Source organism: Hemiscyllium ocellatum, chromosome 47, assembly GCF_020745735.1.
Source record: "Hemiscyllium ocellatum isolate sHemOce1 chromosome 47, sHemOce1.pat.X.cur, whole genome shotgun sequence".
In the NCBI taxonomy this organism is placed as follows: domain Eukaryota; kingdom Metazoa; phylum Chordata; class Chondrichthyes; order Orectolobiformes; family Hemiscylliidae; genus Hemiscyllium; species Hemiscyllium ocellatum.
Genome location: NC_083447.1, coordinates 7,172,967 through 7,195,452, shown reverse-complemented (window position 1 = coordinate 7,195,452; position 22,486 = coordinate 7,172,967). Strand labels below are relative to the sequence as shown.

Here is a 22,486-nt window from a genome sequence, read left to right as displayed (position 1 = left end):
ATACCAGCCTCTGTGGAGTTATTTCACTCATTTGCTGAGTTTGAGGTGATTCGCTTGCCGAGAGCGAGGAAACTCCTCGGGAAAGTGCAGCACCTCTATATAAGGAGTAAATGACTCTTGAGGGGCTTGACAGGGTAAAGGTTGAGAGGTTGTTTCCCCTTGTGGGAGCATTTAGGACCAGAGGGCATAGTCTCAGAATATAGAGGTGCCAATTTAAAATTTAGAAGGAAAGGGATTTCTTCTCTCAGAGGGTTGTGAGTCATTGGAACTCCTTACAGAGAAGGCTGTGGGGGCAGTGTATATTGAAGATGTGGAGGTGGCGGCGTTGGGTTGGGGTAGATAAAGTTCGAAGTCACACAACCCTAGGTTATAGCCCAACAGGTTTTGGAGCACTGCTCTTTTGTCAGGTGAAGTAAAGGGAAGCACACAAGCATAGAATGTGTAGTTGGAGAGATCATTGCAAGATAATTCCAGGGAATTAAGAGTGTCAAAAGATAGCACAAATGGTATGAATAAAGTGTCAACAGCTGAATAGTGAGTGAAGGGATGATCTATGATCTGATTAATTAAGATGGAGAGATGATTACAAAAAAACAAAAATAGGATGCTGTATATTTAAGCTGAAAATGTGTTGCTGGTTAAAGCACAGCAGGTTAGGCAGCATCCAAGGAACAGGAAATTCGACGTTTTGGGCATAAGCCCTTCATCAGGAATCAGGTTCCTGATGAAGGGCTTATGCCCGAAACGTCGAATTTCCTATTCCTTGGATGCTGCCTAACCTGCTGTGCTTTAACCAGCAACACATTTTCAGCTGTGATCTCCAGCATCTGCAGACCTCATTTTTTACCCTGCTGTATATTTAAGGCTGAGATAGATAGATTCTTGATCAGTCGAGGATTCAAGAGTTATGGGGAAAGGGCAGGAAAGTGGACGTGTGGAATGTCAGATCAGCTATGATCCCATAGCAGATCCCATAGCAGATTCTAGGGGCCGAATGGCCTACTCTTGTCCCTATTTCTTATGGTCTTCTGGTCTCTCTTTGGAACTCCTTGCCACAAAGAGCTGTGGGGCAGAGACAAAGACCATCACAGCACAGGAAAAGGCCCATTGGCCTACCAAACCTATGCTGTCACATGATGCCTTTCTAAACTAAAAATCTTTTCCCTCTATGCTATCTGTATCCCTCTGTTCCCTGTCTATTCATGTATCTGCCAAGATGTCTCTTAAATGTTGCTATGATATCTGTTTCTACTACCTCCTGTGGGAGCACATTTCAGGCACTTACCACTCTCTGTGTAAAAACATTCCCCCTTAACCTTAAAGCTATGTCCCATTGACTATTCTATCCATGCCTTTCATAATTTTGTGAAATCCTATCAGGTTGCCCCTTAGCCAGGAATGTTGCCAGGGTTGGAAGGTTTCAGTTATAGGGAGAGGCTGAATAGTCTGGTGCTGTTTTCCCTGGAGCATCGGAGGCTATAGGGTAACCATATAGAGGTTTATAAAATCAGGAAGGGCATGGATAGATAAGGTATTTTCCCTGGGGTGATGAGTTGAGAACTACAGACCATAGGCTTATGGGTGAGGGGACTCAAAGAGCAACTTTTTCACACAGAGGGTGGTGTGTGTATGGAATGAGCTACCAGAGGAAGTGCTGGAGGCTGGTACAATTACAACATTTAAAAGGCATCTGCATGGGTATATGAATAGGAAGGGTTTGGAGGGATATGGCCCAAGTGCTGGCAAATGGGATGAGATTGTCATAGAATATCCAGTTGGCAAGAATGAGTTGGACCATGTTGTACAATTCTAGCCTCTGATGCTCAAATGAAAATGATCCAAGATTGTCCATTCTCTCCTCAAAACCCTCCAAACTAGGCAACATTCTGTACCCTCCCCAAAGCCTCCACATCCTTTGGCAGTGTGGTGCCCAGAACTGTACACAATATTCCAAATGTGGCTTGACTGAAGTTACACACGGCTGCAACATGACTTGCCAATTTTTCTTGCCAATGTTTAAGGATGAGGTAGATTGATTCTTCACCAGTCAGGGAAATGAAGAGTTACATGGAAAGTGAACGTGATCAGCCATCTGGGTCAAGACTAGAGTGGTGCTGGAAAAGCACAGCAGGCAGACAGCATCTGAGGTGCAGGAAAATAGATGCTTCGGGAAAAAGCCTTTCATCAGGAATGAGGCTGCGAGCCTTGGGGGTGATGGTGGAGCATGCTGAATGGCCTATTGTTACTATTCCTAATGGTCTTATAGATATTTTCTAATCAACTGCTCAGAGATGTTATTACACACTTCTGGAGCAGGTGAGACTTGAACCTGGTTCTCCTGCACTCTGTACAGTGCAGGAGGATTGACAACTGGCTTAGGTTCCTCCAAAGAAAATGTTAATGGAAGTGGCTGGGCTTTGGAATCCTTCAAGGAGATGGAGAAAGACTACAACTCCCAGAGGGCGTGGCGGCGCTGCGCCTGCGCACGGGGTGGGGCGGCCACCTGGCGGCAGCACCTGGCTCGTTGACCAGCTGCTGCGGGCAGTCGTGCGCCTGCGCGGGGCGGGGCGCCTGGAGTGTGCAGAGAAGTTAGGATCGCCAGCGAAAAGTTTGAGAAAAGTTTTCTCGCTCGGGGGAAAGAGAGGAGGTCAGTAAGAAAACAAATTTTTCCTCTCCTCTAAATCAAAAACTGTCATCCCAACCTCTGTTTGCAGCTTAAGGGAGAGAGACAGAAAATCTGTAAGTGGTACTGAGTTTAAAACCAGCCCCTCTTAGTTTCTGCACTGTACCCACCTCCTCCTCCCGAATATCTCTCATCCTCGAAGTTGGTTTGTTCTCCGATTTTTGTTTTTGCAGCGTCTCTCTTTGTCTTGGATTTCCAGCTCTTCCCAAACTCCTTTTCAGCTTTTTAGCTGCTATTGGCCTCACCCACACACTTTGTTACGGCTAGTTAATGATCTATTGCAGTTCATCATTGTCAGGATGTCAATGTTCAGGTATCTTGCTTTTTAAAGCATTTGTTTGTCTTTCCCCTTATTCTGTAACACCGGATTTATCTGAACTATTGTGGATTTTAATAGTCTTTGAACCAAGGGAGTTCTGCGTTGTTGAGAAATGTAGCTGTTTTTGCCTCTGGGATTTAGAATTGGCCATTGTCTGAGATCACAGCTGTGTTCCATCAAGCATGGTGAGACTTGTCCTGGTTTCATGCTTAAAAGCTCTGCCTCAGTTTGAGGCAGAACATAACCAGAAGCAAATTGAGCACTGGGATTTAAGTGCAACGCGTTGGGGGTGGAGGGTGTGGTAGGGATCCTGCTCCAAATTATCAAGAATTTTTGATACTTTTCGTCATGTCTGACCTCTGTTCAACTTCACCCAAGATTGTTTCAGGCTCCTCAACGGTAGCTTTTCCCTCTTGTGCCTACTCCCCAACTCGAATTTTGAATTCCTCACTTTGATCTTTGTTTCTTTTTGTTAATTCATTGATGGGATGAAGGCATCATGTTTGTTCCAGTCAAGATTAGAGTGGTGCTGGAAAAGCGCAGCAGGTCAGGCAGCATCTGAGGAGCAGAAAAATCAACGTTTCAGGCAAAAGCCCATCACATTTGTTACCTGTCCGTAGTTGCCCAGAGGGCAATAAAGAGTCAAGCACACTGCTGTGGGTCTGCAATTGCATGTAGGTCAGACCAGGTAAGGATGGCAGTTCCTGAAAGGACTTTGGTGGACCAATTGGGCTTCCCACAACAATTGACAATGGATTCATGGTCATCATTAGACTCTTCCTACCAGATTTGTATCAGGAATCTCCCCAGTTGTGTATCACCACCCTGTTCCCTTCAGGTCTTTACCCTGGTCAGCTTGTGTCCACATGGAAGAGCTGACCAGCACACTCCCACTTTCTGCTCACAGCTTTTTAATTCCTGATTTAACTCCTTATTTAAAAGGGAGCATGCCTGCGACGTGAAGACCTGTCAGGTCAATTCCTGGGATGAATGGGTTGGAAAAATGTGACGCAATCTTATTGAGACCTATAAGATTGTGAGGGGTCTCAACAAAGTCTTGATGGGGGGGAGGGGGTTTCTAGTCTTTCTTTCTTTGACAAAAAAGTGTGGCACTAGAAAAGCGCAGCAGGTCAGACAGCATCCCAGGAGCCGGAGAGTCGACATTTCGGGCATAAGACCTTTCATCAGGAATGTGGGGGAAATTGGTGCCCAAGGGGGCTGGGAGATAAGTGGGAGGGGGGTGGAGGAGGGTATCTTGGAAGGCGATAGGTAGATGAAGATGATCCAAATCCCACTTAAAGAAAAAGCTCCAAGTGTAATCCGTTAATTTGGTAATCTTGAGGTTTCCTGTCAGTTTAGATTCTTTCATTTGGAGATTGATCTGATGCTCTGTAACAAAGACAGAATGCTGGAGAAACTTAGGCCTGGCAAACCGTTCATGTTTTGAATTTGGTCTCACACTTCAGAGCAGGAGTGTGTCTGAATGCAAAAATATTTATTGCATTTACGATGGTTTTGTCTTAGATTGATTAATCAGTCCAGCTAGTTAATGACTGATCTATTGCAGTGCTGTGTATAAGTGACATCCTGACAATGATGAAATGTTCAGGTATCTTGATTTATAAAGCATTTGTTTGTATTTCCCCTTCTTCTGTGATACCCCACACCCCCTCCTCCCATTTATCTCTCAGCTCCTTTGGCCACTCACCTCACATTCCTGATGAAGAGTTTATGCCCGAAACATCAATTTCTTGCTCCTCGGATGCTGCCTGACCTGCAGTGCTTTTCCAGCACCACTCTTTTTGACTCCAATCTCCAGCATCTGCAGCCCTCACTTTCTCCTTTTTCTTTCATAGAATCTTGGAATCGTAGAAACCCTACAGTGCTGATAGAGGCCATTTGGTGCATCAAGTCTGCACTGACCCTCCGAACAGAATCCCATCCAGCCTCCCACCCATCCCCCTCCATCCCTGTAACCCTGCATATCCTGTGGCTAATCCACCTAGCCTGCGCATCCCTGGACACTATGGGACAACTTAGCACAGCCAGTCCACCCTAACTGTACATATTTGTATTGTGGGAGGAAACCCATGTAGACACGGACAGAATGTGCAAATCCCACACAGTCACCCAAGGGTGGAATCGAACCCAGGTCCCTGGTGCCATGAGGCAGCAGTGCTAACCACTGAGCCATTGTACTGCTTTCATGGAATGTTGGGATACCTCAGCAAGACCATTATTTATTGCCTTTGAACTGAATGGCTCTTCAGGGCTGTTACTCTGCTTTGGGTCTGGAATTACATGTAGGCCAGATCAGGTAAGGACCATAAAATACAGGAGCTGAAATAGGTCATTCAGCTATTGAGCTGTTTCACCATTCAATGAGGTCATGGCTGATCTGATAATTCTCAACTCCACTTTCCTGCCTTTTCCTCATATCCCTGGACTCCTTTACTGATTGAAAATCTGTATGACCGAGCATTGAATATCTTTAATGACACAGCCTCTGCAGCCCACTATAGTAAAGTTCCACAGATCCATTACTTTCTAAGACAGCAGATGGGGCTAGATTGGATTGGGATATCTGGTTGGCATGGACTAGTTGGACCGAAGGGTTTGTTTCTGTGCTTTACATCTCCGTGACTCTCTGACTCTAAGCAATTCTTCCACATCTCTGTCTTAAATGGATGGCCCCAAATTCTGATGTTATGCCCTCTGGTCAACCCTTCTAATAACCTTCTGTGTTTCAATAAGGTTCCCTCACTTGCTTCAAAATTCTAAACTCAACTTCTCATCAGACATTTCTTCCATATTTGGGGTTAACTTAGTGAGCCTTCTCTGGGATGCCTCCATTGTAAATGTATCATGGCAGATTTCCTTCCCTAAAGGACATTAATGAACCAGATTGGTTTTGCAACGATCGACAGTTGTTGTCGTGGTCACTATCATTGAGACCCTTCTGGACTGCTTGAACTTAAATTCCATCCATGTCCTTAGAGCATCAGCTCGGAGCTCTGAATTATTGGTGCAGTAATTTAAGTAGTTATTAAAAACCAAAAGAACTGAGGATGCTGTAAATCAGAAACAAAAATAGAGATTGCTGGAGAAGCTCAGCAGGTCTGGTAATGTCTGTGGAGAGAAATCAATTAACATTTCGGGTTCCTTATAGCATCACATTGCACAAAAACGCAGAGGACTCTGTCGTCCACTAGTTTTAGCACCAGGGATATTTATTTAAGACCCAGAAGAGAGTCATGAATCTTTAAAGCCGTCCGACCCAACAAGCATTGAACGCTGGATATAATCAATGCTAAGGTAAGTGGAGGTTGATTGGCAAGGGAGTTGAAAGTTAAGAGGGATAAGCAGGAAAGTGGTGGCAAGATCACAACCTGATCAGCCATGATCTTACTGAAGGGATCAGCAGGCTGCAGGGGCTGAAAGGTCTCATGTTCCTGGGTCTTGCTCATTGCTGGGAAGACTGAGAGGCAGCCTGACAGCTGGATGGTGTTAATATTTCCACTTCTGGAGAAAACCCAAACTGACAGCCTGGAATTTTCAATGGCCAGTAATAAATCCTTGAAAGACTTCCAGGCGAACAGAGTCGGGAGACTATAGAACACTCGAACCAGAGGGGACAGTTTTAAAGCAAATGAAACCCTTGGGTGACACAGCGAAAATATTCATTTAAATGCAGAGGGTTTAGAGTCTGGAATGCACTGTCTGAGAGGCCAATTCAATCACCTACTTTCCAAAGGAAATTAGATGCATGTGTATCTTAACGGTGAACGTGACACTCATCAGTTTTTTTTTTAAAAAAATAAATCTGGTTCATTAATGTCCTTTGCAGAAGGAAATCTGCCATCCTGGCCTACATGAGGCTCTAGAACACAGCAATGTGGCTGACTTTTAAGAAGGCCAATTTTTATTAAGGCCATTTAGCCTGTCAAGCCTGTCCTGCCTTTCAAAGGAATCTTGGCTGATCCAGGGTCCGAAGTTTGATTCCAGCCTCTGGCAACTGTGTGGAGTTTGCACATTCTCCGTGTGTCTGCGTGGGTTTCCTCCGGGTGCTCCAGTTTCCTCCCACAGTCCCAAGATGTGCAGGTCAGGTGAATTGGCCATGCTAAATTGTCCATAGAGTTAGGTGTATTAGTCAGAGGGAAATGGGTCTGGGTGGGTTCCTCTTCAGAGGGTCATTGTGGACTGGTTGGGCCGAAGGGCCTGTTTCCACACTATAGATAATCTAATCTAATTGAATTCTCAAATCTGCATTTCTGCCTAGCCCTGTCTTGTTTTGATCTTTAACGCATCCCAGAAAGAAACTTATATGGCAAGATTCCAACCTTGGCAGTGGTAAACAGGTAGCTTGTGGTTAACACTGCTAACACAGGATCCAGGTTCGATTCCAGCCTCGGGTAACTGTCTATGTGGAGTTTTCCCCGCGTCTGTGTGGGTTCCCTTTGGATGCTCTGGTTTCTTCCTACAGTCCAATGATGTGCAGGTTAGGATGGATTGGCCATTGATAAATGTGAAGTTATTGGATATAAGGTTTGGGGCTGGGCCTGGGTGGGGTGCTGTTTGGAGATTGGTCCATCCATGGGCTGAATGGTCACTACCTCCACTGTAGGGATCCTGTGGGTTTATTGTCTGCCCTACTATCCCTCCCTCTTTCCCAACTCACCCTGTGATGTATGGCTCCACCAGCTCCAATGAATGTTTAGTGTTTCAGATGTAAAGCACCAGCCTGAAAGTCGAGGGCAGTCGATGTGTTCCCTCCAAGGTGCGGGCTGTCCTGACTTGGAACTCTACTGGCCACTTCTTTCAGGAAACCATTGCTTGGGGAGTGTGTGTGCGTGCGCGTGTGTTGGTGTGCAAACTGTTACCGTTTATAAAATGTGAGACAACATATTGGGTACATGAATAGGAAGGGTTGAGAGGAATATGGGTCAAGTGCTGGCAAATGGGATTAGATTAGTTTAGGATGTCTTGTTAGTACGGATGAGTTGGATTGAAGGGTCTGATTCTGTGCAGTACATCTCAATGATTATATGGGAGCTTAATGTTACCACATATATATATTCCCCACATCTTGTCTCACACTTATAAGATCCTAAGGCGATTAAATGATTGCAAGGATGTTTTCCCCTTGTGCAAGAGACTGGAATGTGGTTGAAAAATAAAGGTGTTCTATCTAAGACAGAGTTTCTCTCCCTGTGAGGGTCACAAGTCTTTGAGACTGTCTTCTGCAGAGAGTAAGGTCGCAGAGATGTACAGCACTGAATGACCAGATAGCCTAAACTAATCTAGTCCCATTTGCCGGCACTTTTCCCATATCCCTCTAAAGCCATCCAGATGCCTTTTAAATGGTGTAATTGTACCGGTCTGCACCACTTCCTCTGGCAGCTCATTCCATACTCTCACCACCCTCTGAGTGAAAAAGTTACCCCTCAGGTCCCTTTTAAATCTCTCCCCTGTCACTATAAACCTATACCCTCTAGTTCTGGACTCCCCCATCCCAGGGAAAAGACCTTATCTTTTACCCTATCCATGCCCCTTATGATCTTATAAAGGTGGGGTTACTGAATATTTCTAAATTGGAAGTAGATTCTTGACAAAGGAATTTTAGGAGAGGTGAGAATGGGTGGAAATTCAGTTCCTCAGCCATTTCTTTGTTCCCTGTTGGAGAGAGAGGAATGGTGGATCAAGGGAATGGCTGAGGAGCTGAATAATTACTTTGTGTCGGTCTTCAAGGTGGAAGACATGAATAATTTCTCAAAAATTCGTGAGTCGGGGGGCAGAGGTGGATACAGTGTCTATCATCAAGGAGAAAGTGAAAGAAAAACTGAATGGCATGAAGCTGGATACATTACCTGGACTAGATGGACTACACCCCAGAGTTGTAAGGGCGGTAGCTAAAGAGATAGTGGAGGTTTTAGTGATCTTTAGGAATTGTTAGAAACAGGGAGGGTCCCAGAGGGCTGGAAATTGCTAATGTGACACCCCTGTTTAAAAGGGAGTAAGGCAAAAAAATGGAAAATTACAGACCAGTTAGCCTAACCTCTGGTGTGGGTCAGATCCTGGAATCCATCGTGAAGGATGAGATTTTTGAATACTTGGAAGTATATGGTAAATAGGGCAAACTCAACATAGTTTCATCTAGTTTTGCCAGATACAACCTCCTCTTGAATTCTTTTGAGGAGGTAACAAGAAGGTTAGACCAAGGAGAACCAATGGATGTTACCTACCTGGACTTCAAGAAAGTCTTTGACAAGGTGCCACACAGGAGGCTGCTGGGTAAGATAAGGGCCCATGGTGTCAGAGGCCAAGGGTGCCAGCATGGAGAGAAGCTTGGCTGTCTGGCAGAAAGCAGAGGGCCCTTCTCAGGATGGCAAGTGGTGTTCCGCAAGGCTGTGTTGGAACCATAACCTTTCACTTTATACATTAACGATTCAGATGAAGGAACTGGGGACATTCTGGCTAGGTTTGCGGATGATACAAAGATAGGTCAAAGGGACAGGTAGCATTGAGGAGGTGGGGAGGATTTGGACAGATTAGGAGAGTGGGCAAAGAAGTGGCAGATGGAGTACAACGTGGGAAAGTATGAAGTCATGCACTTTGGTAGCAAGAATAGAGGCAATGGACTGTTTTCTAAATGGTGAGAAAATTCGGAAGTCTGAAGTGCAAAGAGACTTGGGAGTCCTAGTCCGGAGTGTCTCGAGGTAAACTTGCAGGTTGAGTCAGTAGTTAGGAAGCCAAATGCAACGATGGCATTTACTTTTCGAGGACTTGAATATAAAAGCAGGGACGTACCTCTGAGGTTCTATCTGACTCTGGTCAGACCACATTTGGAGTATTGTGCGCAGTTTGGGCCCCAGATCTCAGGGAGGATGTACTGGCCCTGGAGCATGTTCAGAGGAGGTTCACAAGAATGGCCTCAGAAATGAGAAGCTTAACATATGAAGAACGTTTGAGGACTCTGGGTCTATACTCGATGGAGTTTAGAAGGTTGGCAGAGTTCTAGTTGAAATGTACAGAATACGGAATGGCCTGGACAGAGTGGATGTTGGGAAGATGTTTCCATTGGTCGGAAATACTAGGACTAGGACCCAAGGGCACAGCCTTAGAGTAAAGGGAGTACCTTTTAGGATAGAGGTAAGGAGAGACATTTTCAATGAATCTATGGAATTCATTGCCACAGAAGGCTGTGGAGGCCAGGTCGTTGAGTATATTTAGGACTGAGGTAGATAGGTTCTTGATTGTAAAGGGGATTGAGAGTTACACGGAGAGAGCAGGAGAATGGGGCTGAGAAACTGATCAGCCATGATTGTATGGTGAAGCAGACATGATGGGTTGAATGGCCTAATTTCTGCTTCTGTGTCTTATGGTCTTAAATGAGCAATTGATGACTCTTTCAGATCGACAATGGTCATCTCGATTGGCAGAGCAGGCTGCCCCAACTGGGCTGCTCCTTAATTGTATGTCCATAGGTTATAGCAAGGAGCAGAGATGCATTGAAGGAGCAGAAATAATTACGAGGGAGAGAAAACATTGGGGAGGTGTCAGCGAGGGAGGTTATGCTGATTGTTACGACACTGGGTAAACCGCTCTGCTAATTTAAACCCAACACACACACACTCGCCTTGTGCCATAACCTGTTAAATTATAAGCAGCAAAGAATGTTCCCAGAGGTCATTATTTAACGGAAAATTGACAGCTGTATTCTTTAAGTCCAACAGAGAGCATTAACACAACAGCTATTTACAACTCCTTTCTCTTAAACCTATCTTTTACCTCCTAATTTACAATACTGGTCCAATAAATTCTCTCTTAAATTTGCGGCGAAATCAGTTTCAAACCCAGTTATAGTATTCGGATGTCGATCTTTCTCTGTAGGTTCCTCGAGTCGACTTTGGTGTTCTGCCCAAATTTCTTAGAGACAGGTACCTTTCAGAGAGTTATTTGGCTAGTAGTTGGTTTGTTGGCACTTGTTGCTGTTCTCCACCAACTGTTCAAAATGTCCAATTTTATACCCCAGAACATCTGATTATTTCATTGGTTTGATGTCATCCCAAACAGTAAAATTCAAATTCAATTGGATTTTGGTATCTGGGGCATAATTTAAATTTGTTTTTGTTCCATGGCAACTCAGCTGCACTATGGGTTTCACAGTCAAATGTTATATTTTAAATTCTTCTGCACTCTCTATGCCTGCAATCAGTCCTTGCTAGCTTTTCAACTTTCTTAAAGGCACAGTACCTGCGTATACTTTATAACATGAGGGAGAGGGGTAGATGAGGATCGTGTGTGCAAAATATTGCTTTTGAAGTGTGTGTCATTTCTAGTCAAGCGACAAAGCAATTTCTGTCACATCAAGGTACAACAAATGGTAATGAGGCAGGCGGCTAGATTATTTGCAATAGTTGGTCGGTTAACCTGCCTTTGGGTCTCTGGGCTGCACTGCTCATGAGGTTTGTTTGTGGTTTTCAAAAGGGGACTGGCTCATTGTCTGAAGAGCAATTGCAGAGCTATAGAGAGGAGGGACAGATGAGTTGCTGCTATGGTGGGGCAGCATGAATGTTAGAGACTGAATTGCCGCCTCCTGTGCTATAACTGTTTTATTCTATTAAAAACGTGAAAGAACTCAGGCTGATTGCCCTGAAGTTAACTAGATACAATTCAATATGTTGCAGTGATGTTTATTTTTCCTGCTTCTTTTAGCATCATAGAATTGCTACAGTGCAGATGGAGGCTATTCGGCCCATCGAGTCTGCACCGCCCTTGTGAAGAGCATCCCACCCTATTCTGTAACTCCACACTTGCCATTGTTAACCCACCTGGCCCGCACATCTCTGCACTCTATGGGTAATTAGCATGGCCAGTCAACCTAACCTGCACATCTTTGGACTGAAGGAGGAAGTCCACGCAGACACTGGGGGAATGTGTAAACTCCTCACAGACGGTTGCCTGAGGGTGAAATTGAACTCTGGTGCTGTGAGGCAGCAATGCTAGCCACTGGTTTGAGAGTTGTCCAAGATCAAACTGCAAGTGTTGACATGCCCTACCCTGATGACATTTTGATGTGAAGATAAGGTTTAACCTGTTCAAAGTTTTGCAGTGAGTCAGTTTGTGCAGCTGTTCGGTTCCTTTCATCACCCTGACTGAACAATGTTTTCATCTGCACCAAGTCCTTTTTAGTTGACACCTTGTTGACAGCTGTGCGGTTTCCTCCTGTAGCTAATGTATTGCAGGGAGTGTTAATGTGAGCTTGGATTAGCACAAAGGAGGTTGTGTAACATTGTCTAAAACAAAGGACTGCAGATGCTGAAAGTCTGAAACAAAAGCAGAAATTACTGGAGAAACTCAGCAGGCCTGGAAAGAAAGAGGCGTAACCTGTTTTCTAAATTGAAGCATAGTTTAGGAAATCTGATGCACAAAGGGCCTTGAGAGCCATAGTTCAGGATTCCCTTAAGAGTAACACACAGGTTCGTTTGGCAGTTAGGAAGGCAAATGCAATGTTCGCATTCATTTGAAGAGGGGTAGAATACAAGAGCAAGGATGTACTGCTAAGGCTGTATAAGGCTTTGGTCAGACCGCATTTGGGATATTGAGTAATTTTGGGTCCCCTATCTCAGGAAGTGTTAGGTTCTTTCCCCAAGGTGCAATTCACACACACCAACTTCTGCAAGCAGTTGAAGTTTATTAAAGGCTGTACAAGCTAGGTGACCCCCCCGCCCCACCTTGACATTCTTCGACGGTCATGTGAAGGTGATCAAAATGAGGCTTTGAATAAAGGAAAGACATCCCTGTTATACAGGTCAGTCGGTAATGCTCACAGGTACTCTGGCCACTCCCTGCCCCCATAACCGCGTTACCCCAGATGAGGTCAACCTTGGAGATAATGTAAATGTAAATGCCCTAATCCTGGGGAATTGTTATGAAAACAATTTCCTGAGTGATTCTCCAAGACGATGTAGGTGTGATATGTCCTAGCTTCAGGGTGATCCTACAAAGGAGTTCTGGCTCCGCTACTTCCCCGGACAATGTAGGTGTGATATACTTCAGTATCGGGGGGGGGGGGGATGATCAAGCAAATGAATTTGATTGGCTGGAGTTTGGCTATGAAAGTATTTCTGAATGGAAGGGGCTGAATGAGAGTTGAATTTGATAATAGCAGTAGGAGAGTAGTAAGTAGCTGCCTAAATGAAGTGGGAGATTCACCCTTTAAAATTACGTTAATGTGCAGAGAGAGAGTACAACTTAATTTTCTAACATTACAGAAGGACGTACTGGCCTTGGAGGAAGTTTACAAGAGTGATCCCAGAATGAAGGGCTTGTCAGTGTGAGGAGCGGTTGAGGACTCTGGGTATGTACTCGATGGAGGTTAGAGGATGAGGTGGGGGGGATTTGCTTGAAACTTATAAAATACTGAGAGTGGATGCGGTGAGGATGCTCCTACCTGTAAGAGAGACTAGGACCCAAGAGCACAGCCTCAGAATGAAGGGATGACCATTTAGAACTGAAATAAGGAGAAATCTCTCCAGCTAGAGGGTGGGGAATCTGTTGGACTCATTGCGCAGAACACTGTGGAGGTCAAGTCTTTCAAGTGAGAGAGGCTCTTGCTTTGTACGGGGGCGGGGGGGGAGGCGGGGATCAAAGATTACAGGGCGAAGGCAGGAGAATAGGATGGAGAAACATCGGGCATCGTTGAATGACGGAGGAGACTTGATGGGCCGATTGGCCTAAATCTGCTTCTGTAACTTATTATGTTTCCTAAAGGTGCATGAGTGTACCAGATGGGTGATTCTGATAGTTGACAACAGTTTCATGATCATCATTAGACTACTTCAGATTTGTATTGATTTCAATATCTGCTGTAGCCTGATCAGCAGAGTGCCCAGAATATTCCTTGACACTCTAGATTAATAGTGATGCTGTCTTCTCCAAACCGATTGTAACTCTTAGGAATCTCCACCTCATCACCCCCTCATTTTCTTTCTAATGAAGAAAGAGGCCATCTTGTACATCTTTTTCAGGTCTGGTCAGCATCATTGGTCCTTTTATGCCCTTCCCGTCTATTTGAAAGGGAAATTCTGTATGGCTTGTCAAGGTCAGGTAAGTATTGTCCAGCGACTGAGGGCTCACCTGCTCCTTTGTAATGTGTTGCCTCGTGCTCACCTGAGAGGACTGTGATTTAACATGTCATTCCAAAAGGCAGTACAGATATCCTGTTTTCCGAGGGTAGAGCATTCCTTTGAAAACTGTTTGTTAGCTGAAATGGTGTAAAGTGAAGAAGCAATTACCATTAATTTATATGGAATAATTTTTGAGCGTTCTCAGACCCAAAATACCAAATAACACTAAACCGAAACTAATACTAACATTATAGTAAAGGCCGTCGGAGGTTGGGGTGGTGTACATTAGGGCACCTCTAGCTAATGGACACACAAAATAAATTGAGATGAAGCATGGATGCTCGCAGACACAGTTCAAAGCTATGGCGGCTTGATGCTTAGTGTAGTTCCTGGGGAAGGTGCCATACTTGCTGTGTACGCTTTCTCGTAAAAGTGAAGATCTTGTTTCGGTTAGCGAAAACAGGTACTAAAGTGCGTCTTTTGTCGAAGCGATTTGGCGTAAAGCAAAAGTTCAGAAAGCAGGGGATACCTGTACCTCTGACAGCACAGCACTCCCTCTTCAATGCAGTGGAACATCAGCCTGGCCTTTTGTGCTGAAGGAGAGGGATTTGAACCCACCTTGACTCAAGGTGAGGTTGATGTTCATTGTGACCTATGGTGGAGTATGGCTCACACTTTTGGGAATGTGACTTTGGATGAATTGGCAAATCAGAAAATTCTGTGCCTTTTTTTGCATCTGACTGTGCTAGGGAGTGTCAATTTTAAAAGGGACACCGTGACGTGCCTTGGGGCATGTCAAACATTGGGCAAAATTGTCTCTTAGAAATTATATGTAATGCTGACTGTGGGAAATGTAACAAAGATCTGGCTATGAAACGCTGGCAGACTGCATCATTTCTCCGTCTCTTCCAGTAGTGGTTGGCTCTGAACCCTATCAGTGTTTACAGCTCTACCCTTGCCCCAGCACATGCATCAGAGGTCACTATGCAGGACTGAAGCCAGTGGTCTCGATCTATATCACTGTCCCTCTTGGTGGTGTTTACCCTCTGTTGACCAACAACTCATGGGGTAATAGTGCTCAGTCCTGGGAGGAGGCTCGAGGATAGAGATCAGGAGAGGTAGCTATTGGCGAGTATATAGAGTGCCACATCTTGCGAGCCCATGCCCTGAATTCCAGTGGACAGGAGAGCAACATTCAATGGCGTTGCCATCACTGAATCCCCCAAAGTCAGCATCCATGGAGATCTCCACTGCCCAGAAACTGGACTGGGTCAGCCGTGTCAGCATCATGGCTGAAGCATCAGGTTGGAGGCTGAGAATTCTGGGTCGAGTAACTTGCCTCTTGTTTCTCAGAACACCATGTGGACCAAGAAAACAGCTCACCATCATGTTGAGAGGGGAGACTGGTTCGACTGGGCCTGTACTCACTACAGTGTAGAAGAATGAGGAGGGATCTGATTGAAATGTGTAAAATTCTAATAGGAGTGGACAGACTAGATGCAGGGAGGATGTTACCCCTGCTTGGGAAGTATAGAATCAGAGTTAGAGCCTTGGGTTACAAGACAAACCATTAGGGACTGAGATAAATAAACAATTCTTCACTCGAAAGGTAGTGAACCTGTGAAAGCTGTGGAAACCAGGTCATTGAATATATCCAAGAAAGACATTGATAATTTTTCAGATATTTCAATGAATCAAGAGGTAGTGAAAGTGAGAATATGGCATTAAGATAGTAGATGAACTCCTGGTTTTGAGGTTCCTTCAGTGCAGTCTAGTGAATGTGGACATTACTTTTGTAATGAGGTCATTATTGGCAAATTGTAAGAAAATATGTGTAAACATTTGCAGCCATAGAATGCAACATAAAATGCTTTAGTCTCTCAGCAAAGCACTTCGTCAGAGGCAAGGCACTGAAAACCCTGGAACTCACTACTCTGGCTAGCTGAGGTCAAATGAAAAATCTCAAACTGAGACTGTGGAATGAGGTTAGGAAAGTGGAATCGAGATATGTAAATGCTTTTATTTCTTTGATGTTGGTACATGGATGTGTGTATTGCTGGCTAAACAGTGTTCATGGGCCTTGAGAAGGTGATAATAAGTTGACCCCATCTTGAGCCACTGCAGTCCATATGATGTGGGTTCATTTCTCTTCTCCCCTAGCTCTCCCTGGCCCCAATCCTGCTCTCCTCTACCCACCCTCAGCCCTGTCCTCTTCTCTTCCCTTCCCCAGCCCTTCTCTATTCTCCCCTAACCACCACACATTCACCATCCCCTGGGAAAGGATGACCGTGAACATCAGGCATGCTCCAGTCATGTTGAAGGAGTAAATTTGATGGGCTGAAAGGCCTCTGCTTGTTCTGAAATTCCGTAAGACATGCAGTTTGTCAGCAGAGAACCAGCTTTGAGTTTCAGTACCAGACGGTTCATGTGAAGAGTGCAAACTGAGGACAATTGTGCCCTGGGGTGAGGGAGGTGTGGGGGGTGGGTGGGGGGGGGTGTGTACCTGTCAGGCTAATTAACCCACCTCCCCCTCGGGTATATTGATCCCAACGATAAAAATACATTGTAGTCAGTCAAAGCCGTGACATTGTCTGGCAGCTGTGCAGGGTATGACAGATTGGCAAGCCATTGATTTTAATTCCTTGCTGTTGTGTCAGCCTTTTGCAGGTTTCTATGGAGTGATTCAATGTGGAATTTGACGTGGGCTCCCAGCTGATGTAACGTTGCAGTGCTGGGGGTGTGGGACATTGCTGTGTTTCCATTTAAACATGTTAACCCTTTTGACAAGAGGCATTTGGCACAAGGGTAAGCTGAGTTTGGTGAGAATCTGAAATGGCTACTTGAGATTAGATTACTTACAGTGTGGAAACAGGACCTTCGGCCCAACAAGTCCACACCGACCCGCTGAAGCGCAACCCACCCATACCCCTACATTTACCCCTTACCTAACACTACGGGAAATTTAGCATGGCCAATTCACCTGACCTGCACATCTTTGGACTGTGGGAGGAAACCGGAGCACCCGGAGGAAACCCACGCAGACATGGGGAGTACGTGCAAACTCCACACAGTCAGTCGCCTGAGTCAGGAATTGAACCCGGGTCTCGGGCGCTGTGAGGCAGCAGTGCTAACCACTGTGCCACTGTGTTGCCCACTCTGGCCCCGAGCCCTCTGGGTTGTAGTGAGGTTGTGGAATGGTCAACCAAGCCACCTCATGTAGCGCACGCACCCCCGTGTCAAAAGGTTGCAGCTTTGACTCTGACCTTGGAGAAGTTGAACATTAAATCTTACCTCCTGCTCCGATTTGCCATTTCACTCTGCCATATTGTTTTCCTAAATTAATTCATGGACTGTGTGTGTCGCTGGGCAACCTTGTTTCCCATCCCTAATTGCCCCTTCAGAGGGTGTGATGTGGAGTTCCCAGTATTGGGTGGAGGTTGGATAAAGTCAGAAGTCACGCGACACCAGGTTATGGTCCAATAAGTTTATTTGAAATCACAAGCTTTCAGAGCGCTGTTCCTTCATCAGATGAAGTCGCTTCAGTTTACAAAGGAGCAGCACTCAGAAGTGTAATTTCAAATTGGACCATAACCTTCAGAAAGTGGTGCTGAGCAGTTCATGTACTGGGATTGTAGGGTCATGTAGTCACACAGCACAACAAACCCTTTGGTCCATCTCGTCCATGCCAACTATAATCCCAGATTAAACTAGTCTCACTTGCTTGTACTTGGACCATATCTCTCCAAATATTTCTTATTCATGAACTTATCTAAATGTCTTTTAAATATTGTAACTGGATGTGCCTCCTCCACTTCCTCTGGAAGTTCATTCCATTCATGAACCACTGTCTGCATTTCAAAAAATACAAAACTGCCCCTCATGAATTTTCTAAATCTTTCTCCTCTCATTTATAAAAATTCACCCCTAGTCTCGGACTCCCATCCGAGGGCAAAGACACCTGCCATTCTCCTTATCTACCCCTCATATGGTCACCCCTCAACCTCCTACCTCCAGTGGAAAAGGTCCCAGTATCTCCCTTTAACTCAAACCCTCCAGTCCCAGCAACGTCCTGGTAAATCTTTTCTGAACCTTTTCCAGTTTAATATTCTTCCTATAGCAGGACAACTAGAATTGTGCTCCGTATTCCAAAAGTGGCATCTCTAATGCCTTGTACAACCTCAACATGACGTCCCACTCCGATACTCGGTGGTCTGGGCACTGAAGGCAGCTGTGCTAAATGCCTTCTTAACCACCCTGAGTACCTGTGACCACATTTCAATGAACTATGCACCTGAACCCCGAGGTCACCCTTCATCATAAGCCCCTGATGAAGGGCTTATGCCTGAAACGTCAATTCTCCTGCTCCTCGGATGATGCCTGACCTGTGCTTTTCCAGCGCCATACTCTCAACTCTGATCTCCAGCATCTGCAGTCCTCACTTTCCCTACCAATAACTGTATAACTCCTATCCTTGACTGTTTTACCAATATGCAATATTTTGCATTAATACAAATTAAAATCCACCTGCCGCTCCTCAGCCCAATTGATCAAGATCCCTTTGTAGTCTTAGATCTGCCATTCTTAACTGGTTTGGCCGATAGCAATGTGATTGATCCCTTACCTGTCCATTTGAAATGGCCCAAACAAGCCGCTTGGTTCAAAGGCAAAAAGGGATGGCAACAAATATGGCCCAATCAGCCAGTCCAATCGATACTCGAGTAAGTGGAACCTTCCCAAGATGGTGGTGTACACTTAACCAAATCTGTCAAGTCGCCATAGTCTTACCTTACTATAGGGCTGTTCTCTCATTAGAGAGAGAGAGAGAGAGGTGACAAGGGGTGATACCTCAGGTGAAGGGAGAGGTTGAGAAGGAGAGTCCTTCGTGGTAACCTCATCCGGTGATGTGAATTGTACCCATGTTGGCATCACTCTGCTTTGCAAACCAACCGTATAGTAAACTGAGATAAACATTGAGTAACAACATTGGATTATGACATTGTATGCAAATTTCCATGAGTTATTGCTTTGCATTGAAGAGGATCGGCCAGACAATTTTGAGGCATTTCTTTTGTGTTGCAGGCTCAAACTTTGATTGAGTAATCTCTCTAACATTGTATAATGATAGGTAGACCTTTCATTCACCCCAACATTGAGAGCTATTGACGTCATTACTTTTCCATTTGTAATACACCCTTTCTTCCAGGATTTATGAGCTTTCTAGTTATTGGATTCAGAAGATTAAAGTAGAACAGTTATTTAATCTCTAATGTCCTACCTCTTGCACGTGTGATGCCCAGACTCGACCAAGTGTGGGTGAAATGAGAAAAGATGCTCATTTTTAATTTTCAAGCACTAGCTAATCTCCCATGTGGTCGCTCACTGCAATTACCTCTGAACTCGCTTATGGCTGTGATGTTTTCATAATTTCATAATATGACCTCCTGCCAGGTTCCTAGCAGAGTGAGAAAGATATCCTGACATCAAGAATCAATGTTTATTCTTTGAGCGGTATCACTAAAACAGATAATCTGGTGGTTATCACATCAGTGTTACAGATGTACAGCACAGAAACAGACCCTTTGGTCCAACTCATCTGTGCCAACCAGATATCCTAAATTAACCTAGACCCATATCCCTCCAAACCCCCCTTTTATTCATGTACCCATCCAAATGCCTTTTAAATGTTGTAGTTGTTTCAGCTTCCATCATCATCTCTGGCAGCTCGTTCCATACACTCACCACCCTCTGTGAAAAGTTGCCTATTAGGTTCCTTTTAAATCTTGTCCCTCTCACCGTAGACCTATGCCTTCTAGTTTTGGATTCCTCCACCCTGGGGAAAATACCTTGGCTATTTACCCTAACCGTGCCCCTCATGATTCTATAAGGTCACCCCTCAGTCTCCAATGCTCCGGTGAAAATAGCCCCAGCCTATTCAGCCTCTCCCTATAGCTCAATCCCTCCAACCGTGGAACATCCTTGTAAATATTTTCTGAACCCTTCCAAGTTTCATAACATCCTCTCACAGGTGGAGCAGGATTGAACGCAGTATTCCAAAAGTGGCATATTATGATCTGTAGGAGCTAGCTGTGTGCAAATTGGCTGTCACGAATCCTAAATTATAACAGTGATGGAATCCAAAAGGTATTTAATTAGCTGCAGAGTACAGAGAGATCTATATTGTGTGGTGGAATGAAAGGTGCTATATTAATGAAGCCTGTACTTTATTTTAGTAGACAGTGGGTTCTAGTTTGTATTCAGCATAAATGAGGACTCATGATTGGTGGGATAATTTTTATTGCAGTAGTCAATATTAGATGATATATCAGAGGATTGATCATCACAAATGCATTAAAAGAATAGGAAAAAGATTGCCATTAGTGAGAAGAGTTCCAGGGTGTTTGGTCATAGAGTTGTGGGTTTGGAAGGTGCTGTCAAAGTACCTTTGGCGAGATGCTACATTAAGTCTTGTAAGCTGCTCCCATTGTGCATCAAAAGTGAAGGGAGTGGTGGATGGGCTGCTGTGTTGTGAACAATGTCGAGCTTCTTGTGTTGTTGGAGCTACTTTCATTCTGGCAGCTGGGGAGTATGCCAACACACTCCTGGCTTGTGCCTTGTAGATGGTGGACAGGCCCTGAGGAGAATTACTTGCAAGATTCTTAGCCTCTGACCTGCTGTTGTAGCCACATATTTATGTCACTAATCCAGCTCAGTTTCTGGTCACTGGTGACCCCCAGGTTTTAACAGTTGGGGAATACAGCAGTGGGAACACTATTGAATGGACGGTTATGTGTAGTTTGGCATATTAACCTGTCCTTGGCAAACTGAATGAAGGGATCTTCATTATGTTCAGGATCTGGTTCCAGCTGACCATGGATCTCTGTCTCTCTATTGCCATCCCCCTCACCAACTCTCCCTTCAGAGAAGACCCTGAGTGTCAGAGATGTTCACCTTGGGGGTCAACAAGGAGGAGCCAGACAAAGATTAGAAAAAAGGAAATGAGCTTCATCAGCAATTAAATCTGAATTGAAGATTGTGTGGTATTGTGTTAATGCCACAGGACTAATAATTCAGCATCCCATGCAAGTGCTCTGGCACATGGGTTCAAATCCCACCACAGATTCTTGTGGAATTTAAATTCAGTGAATGTATACAATTTAAGAAAAATCAGGGAAGGCCTTCGTGATGGTTGCCATAACACTGTCATCAATAGTTCCTTTCAAAAAAGAGTCTGCTTCACTATGAGGTGATGGGAAAGGGTGAGATTAGGCTGTTCATTTTGATGATCAGCCAAGATGATGAATGGCAGAGCAGGCTTGAGAAGTTGAATGACCTACACGTGATCGTATCTTCTATCTTTTCTAGTGTCCATTAGGGAAGGAAATCTGCAGTCCTTATCTCTGGTCTGGTTTACATGTGACTGCAGACCCGCAGCAATGTGGTTGCCTCTTAATTGCCCTCATAGATGGCTCCCCGCGGGCCACTCAGTTCAAGGGCAGTTAGGGACAGGAAACAGTTGCCCAGTGACACCTACATCCCAATAAAAGATTTAGAAATTGGGTGACGCAGTGTGGAATTTGATCAGAGTCAGTAACTTGTGTATCTGAAGGGTAAGTGTACGGGGGTTGTTTTTGATGTACTTAAGTCTTGCGCTTGTTCATTTGTTAAAAAAAATCATCTTTATGTTGATTGGCAAGAGCTCAGCCTGTGCTGCTGGGTGGTCACAGCTACTGACTAGACGCTCAGATTTTTCCAAGTATTTATGCCTCCAGTCTCTATGTGGAAATGTGTCACTTGTCATGATGGGACTTGTTACAGCTTCACCATGGAATTATAATTACCCAAATTGTCAACTTGGCAATTATGTAATATAATATTGTAATTCCATTTTGTTTTCTTAATTCGTGGGATGTATATGTCAGATGTCATGAGTGGAAAATGGGTGAACTCTGGTTGGCTATCTGCTTATGACCTGGGTTTCGGCTGAAGAAAAGTCTCCAATTTGGTGCTTTCAGCAGGATGGAGGGTCAATCTTTTCAGGAGTGAAAAAACCCAAATTTGGAACGAAATAGGAATACGATATTACATACACTGATTAGTCTACTACTGGAATCTAGATTGTCTACTAAAGCAGAAACTAAGATGTGCAACTTTGCCTTGTGGAGAGTTTATTGACTTTATAAGTCTAACAGCTCTCGTACAACCCCAGTGATCCCAGCAGTTTTCTGTTGGGATATTTTAAATCCGAAATGTAATGGTGTACCACTGGAGCAGGTGTCCCTGAGATAGGTACAGTACCACTTCACCACAGAACCCTTAATCTCCCATATTTTTAAACCACTTTTTCTATTTTCTAAT

The 22,486-nt window shown here is 44.6% G+C and overlaps 1 protein-coding gene across 2 annotated transcripts in view; it reads left to right on the top strand.

The window, feature by feature from the left end:
- Positions 1–2,569: 2,569 nt before the first annotated feature.
- Positions 2,570–22,486, top strand: part of ppp1r13l (protein phosphatase 1, regulatory subunit 13 like) — a 52,237-nt gene continuing 32,320 nt past the window's right edge. The window contains exons 1-2 of one of the 2 annotated variants that reach the window (XM_060856195.1): positions 2,570–2,647; positions 13,277–13,362. The gene's annotated coding sequence lies outside the window, so the exon portion shown is untranslated. The remainder of the gene's footprint in view (positions 2,648–13,276; positions 13,363–22,486) is intronic. The other variant, XM_060856196.1, reaches the window with a different exon arrangement.